Source organism: Takifugu rubripes, chromosome 2 (assembly GCF_901000725.2).
Source record: "Takifugu rubripes chromosome 2, fTakRub1.2, whole genome shotgun sequence".
Lineage (NCBI taxonomy): Eukaryota > Metazoa > Chordata > Actinopteri > Tetraodontiformes > Tetraodontidae > Takifugu > Takifugu rubripes.
The window spans coordinates 1791610-1797372 of record NC_042286.1 but is presented as its reverse complement, the minus strand read 5'-3'; positions in this window follow the sequence as shown (position 1 = coordinate 1797372).

Here is a 5763-nt window from a genome sequence, read left to right as displayed (position 1 = left end):
TAATGGAGCAACAGCGCGTGCTGAATGATTAAAGTTACCATTTTGAAATGGCGAATTATTTTAACACACAAATATGCTTCTTTTCCTTCTATTTATCTCCTTGTACTACTGACCTGATCCCCAAACCTGTGGTGTTGGAGTTTCACAGGACTCATCATAGATGCTCTTCATTTGTCATTTTATTTAAAGGATAATGTAAATAATCTGCTTATCTGTTTGAGTAAATGCAGCTAGATTAAGTCTTCAAGATTTTTTAACTTAAAATTAACAAATGTTCACAACACTCTTTGTTTTCAGACAGGGCCACAACTACTCGGACCACCCAAACCATCAAAAGAGCCTATAAAGATGGACAGAACCCAGTTTACCCAAGATTACATAAAATCTTAGAGCAGTTAGTCACTCTCACTATTATTACTGATGTAATTGTCACTTAAACTATAACTAAAATTATGTAGTTATGAAGAGGACTGAGTATGATTCCAAGACTCCTCAGCATTGGGGAGATCTGCCACCTCAAATAATCTGTTTAGTTATTATCTTGAAAATGAATATTCTCTTCTATGTTAACTAGGTGGTTTGATACAATCATCAGGTGTGTGTGGCCAAAAGTTGGATAATGGGCTGTAAGAAAGAAGTAGATTTTTGTGTTTCCGAACAAAGATCAGACGCCAAGGCGAAAGGGCAAAAATACCACCACACCTTGGGGACACACCAAGATCTATCACAGGTTACCAAAAAGAAGTAGCTAACACTCACCAAAACAGCAACATGCTTCCACTGCTGTGGTCCACCATCTCTCTCTCTCTCTCTTTCCCCTGGTTCATGGTGGCAGACTGGATGTCTGCAGCAGTGCTATGCCCAGGCTGATGGGGGCATTGTGTGGCTCCAGAACTGTCACCCGAAAGAAGATGGTGGTGGCTGACGCCCAGACCCTGAGCTCCATGCTGAGACTAAATTCACTGGTGGAGAGAAGCCTGGAGCTCTGGAAGAGGAGGCTCTCTGTGAGAGAGAGGGGCCTCCTCCTGCGTTACAGCAGAGGAACAACTGAGCCCAACCCCACGGACGCCTTCCCTGACCCCCACCTGAGCCCTGGGTCTGAGGAGTTCAGCTACCCTCTCCTGGACGCCTGCTACAAGAGCAAACTGCGCCTCCATGTAACAGACAAAAAGACTTTTTATCTGAACATTGTAAAGACAATTAATGGGCTGTGTGGATGGACAGACTGGGGGGACAGAATCCACAGTGGAAGACCCTGTACAAACCTCCCATCAAAAAAAAAAGACTGGAGACCTTCAGTCGAGGATCCTGCATGGTGCCATCACCACCAATGATTTTATCTCTGTTTTAAACTGCAGTGTGTCTGACGTGTTGTCTGTCTGAGACAGTTTTTTATGTTTTTACAGAGTGCAGCAGACTCACAGGGGTTTTTAGTGGTTTAACAGAGAATTTTAACCAATTTAACATCGTGTTTTCTGTTCCAGGGGGACAAGATACTTAAGGAAAAGATATGGGATGGTGACACGTGTGGTGTGGTGGCCATGGGGAGGCAAAACATTAGAGCCAGACTGAGGCTGGAGTTCTGCTTCAACAGGGCCACCACAAACCTGCAAGTGTTCCACTGTGGGGTCATTAACGTATCTTGTGTTCAGTGTCAGAACAGAGACAGTTAAAACTCTCACACTACCTCCTTTAACAAAGATTTAGTGATAGTTTAATATGTTTTATTCTATTTATTATTTTAAATAAAAGTCGTGTTAAAAGTCTCTGTCTTCCTCTCAGGCTGCACCTCCTTCAATCTTCTATTAACCAGCTGATCAACAACATGGTGCTTTCCTTAAGGCCAGTTAATGTGAAATTGTAATTATACTAGTAGATGAGAGCAATGCCACAAGTATCACTTGAACATGTAATAATTAGTCTAGAGTGGTTTTGATAAATTCAGCAGAGGCAAAGCCAAGCTATTGAAGCAGCATGAATATTATTAGACAGTTTGAGTTTTGTAACCAGGCAGGGAAGTCTCTGATTGTGAGAGTGGAACATGTCATCAACTGAGATTTCTGAAAAAGGCAGACCACTAGTTTGGCTGTCCTTTCCTCCCTCGGCCACAGCCAAGACCTCAGCCCTTAAGCACTCTCAATGCTATTCCAGAAAATCTGATTTATTTATCCATTTTTAAGACAACATAAACAAACAACTAGGAGAGTGTTCCAGTCAAGCCAACAATCATTTTTTTCCTCTAGCACCATTTATACTGACAAGACATCAGAATGCTGTTTGTATGGATCTTTCAAAGTAACTACAAAAGGATTACATTATCTGCATCCAAATATATATGATGCCACTCCTTTCATATTAGACAACTGGTTCTCCAGATCTGGGCACCAATCTATTAACCCCAGTCTTCATGAGTAGCGGTGATTATTACACAGCGGTTTCTGTTAAAACAAACATTCACAGGTACTCGTCTGACCCTGTCATTGCTGATTCTTCTCCAAAAACAGAACAGAAATCACATTTTGACCTCTGTGAAAAACTACTACTACTACTATACAGGGAGTGCAGAATTATTAGGCAAAAGAGTATTTTGACCACATCATCCTCTATATGCACGTTGTCTTACTCCAAGCTGTATAGGCTCAAAAGCCCACTACCAATTAAGCATATCAGGTGATGTGCATCTCTGTAATGAGAAGTGGTGTGGTCTCATGACATCAACACCCCATATCAGGTATGCATAATTATTAGGCAACTTCCTTTCCTTTGGCAAAATGGGTCAGAAGAGGGACTTTACAGGCTCCGAAAAGTCAAAAATAGTGAGATATGTTGCAGAGAGATGCAGCACTCCTAAAATTGCCAAGCTTCTAAAGCATGATCAGCGTACAATCAAGCGTTTCCTTCAAAATAGTCAACAGGGTCGCAAGAAGCGTGTGGAAAAACCAAGGCGCAAAATAGCACTGAACCTAGAATGAGTCAAGCGTGCAGCTGCCAAGATGCCACTTGCCACCAGTTTTGCCATATTTCAGAGCTGCAACATCACTGGAGTGCCCAAAAGCACAAGTGAGCAATACTCAGAGACATGGCCAAGGTAAGAAAGGCTAAAAAACGACCACCACTGAACAAGACACAAGCTGAAAAGTCAAGACTGGGCCAAGAAATATCTTAAGACTGATTTTTCTAAGTTTTTATCGACTGATGAAATGAGAGTGAGTCTTGATGGGCCAGATGGATGGGCCCGTGGCTGGATCGGTAAAGGGCAGAGAGCTCCAGTCCGACTCAGACGCCAGCAAGGTGGAGGTGGGGTACTGGTATGGGCTGGTATCATCAAAGATGAGCTTGTGGGGCCTTTTCGGGTTGAGGATGGAGTCAAGCTCAACTCCCAGTCCTCCTGCCAGTTTCTGGAAGACACCTTCTTCAAGCAGTGGTACAGGAAGAAGTCCGCATCCTTCAAGAAAAACATGATTTTCATGCAGGACAATGCTCCATCACACGCATCCAAGTACTCCACAGCCTGGCTGGCAAGAAAGGGCCTAAAAGAAGAAAAACTAATGACATGGCCTCCTTGTTCACCTGATCTGAACCCCACAGAGAACCTGTGGTCCCTCATCAAATGTGAGATTTACAAGGAGGGAAAACAGTCCACCTCTCTGAACAGTGTCTGGGAGGCTGTGGTTGCTGCTGCACGCAATGTTGATCGTGAACAGATCAAAACACCAACAGAATCCATGGATGGCAAGCTTTTGAGTGTGTTTGCAAAGAAAGGTGGCTATATTGGTCACTGATTTGTTTTTGAATGTCAGAAATGTATATTTGTGAATGTTGAGCTGTTATATTGGTTTCCCTGGTGAAAATAAATAATTGAAATGGGTATATATTCGTTTTTTGTTAAGTTGCCTAATAATTATGCACAAAGTAATAGTCACCTGCACACAGATATCCTCCTAAAATAGCTAAAACTAAAAAAGCCCCACTCCAACTCCCAAAAATATTCAGCTTTGATATTAATGAGTCTTTTGGGTTCATTAAGAACATGGCTGTTGTTCAATAATAAAATTAATCCTCAAAATTACAACTTGCCTAATAATTCTGCACTCCCTGTAGTAGTAATAAAAATAATAATAACAAGGACAGTAATGTCTATATGTAGGTATAGGCCAGCTTGAGTCCACAATAGCTTGCTACTTTACATAATCATACCGATGACCACAGTGTTGTGAGGAGTAATGTTATAAAACAGCCAGTATGTCATCTTCCCATCTGTTCCTTCTCTGTCTCATTTTTTTGTGTTCCATGACGCAAAGCCCGAGTGGGAGTGGACAAACCTTCTGCTTCCTGAGAGGACTGTGTGGGCTGTTACCATCCGCTACGTGCACACCAGAGTTGAAGGATGATATGTAAGTAGGAGAGAAGGAGGAGGATCAGTGGTCACTGGTGGAAAGTAAATACCTGTTCTGAATACAGGGAGAATTGTTGGGTTAGCCGATGAGTTGCTGCGATAATACCGGAGAGGTGGATGACACAAACCCATGGAAACTGATCACTTTTCCCTTGATGAGATTCTCACATTTCACTTAATACTTGGTCCATTATTTTGGTTTTGTAACCAAACAGGCCTATAATTTTTTCATCAGCTTCATGCGTAGACAGGCCATTGTCACCTCTGTCATATATATATGTGTGTGTACGTTTATCTACATTAAAGGGAGACAACTCTCACTCTCTCTCTCGCTCTCTCTCCATGTCTCTGTCTGGCAGATGTCTGCACTGTCCAAGAGCTTTTTTCTAGTTTTAATATGTGATCAACTGGATCTTAACTTTTTAGAAATATTAGATTTCATTCATATTATTTTACTCGTAATTCTAAATGAAATAGGGGTGAAAGTGTCACAGCCCTGACAGCCTTACCTTGGTTCATTACACATTGATAATGTATGGATTTAAGATAGCCATAGTTGGCTCCTGTAGAATTATAATGAAATATACCAGCATGATTGTTTTTCTTTGCTGTAGCTGCTTTTATAGAACTTTTTCATAAAATGTATAATACATTGATTTCCCTATTTTGTAGGCCTAAACAAAACTACCTTTCCACTTGCTGCACTCCTACATATTGCAACCAGCTCACTCCCACCTCGTCAGGTGATCTCTGAAACCTTATTAGAGCATAAATACAAATGGAGAAAAGTCAGTATGGGCAATACTTGAACAAAACAATTGCTTTAATACTCTGTGTCTCTGTGTTTTCTTCCCTAATAATAAAGCTATTCCAGTGGAAAAACCTTCTGAATAAAATGTATATAAATTATAACAGGACAGAGTTAATCAAATATTCACTGATTAGCAACAATTACTCACATTAGTCAATCATTTACACGTGAGACTGAATTGTATGTCGGAGCTTATCAGATGAGAAGCATGCTGTTTTGTATATACTGTTATTCTCTTTTTTATTTCTCATCATGATCCATGGGTGGCTACTTTACAGTTTGGCTAAATTCAGCTCTGAGGTAACAAGTGACACCTTCTGTTTCCATGCTTCCGGTCGCTAGGCAACCTGAGCAATTATGGCACTGCCAAGAGAGGAAAAGGAGGAAGTAGCACCCCTGAAGCCTCCTGCTTCTGTTCATCTTGGCCACGGCTGCTGTGGATCCAACCCTCATCTAAGAGCAGTGTTTCCATACCAGGCCAGTGACTGTGACATGCTGGGTTTCCTAATGCTCTCAGGAAATCCAGTCTTTTCCCCATCTAATAAATATACAGTCC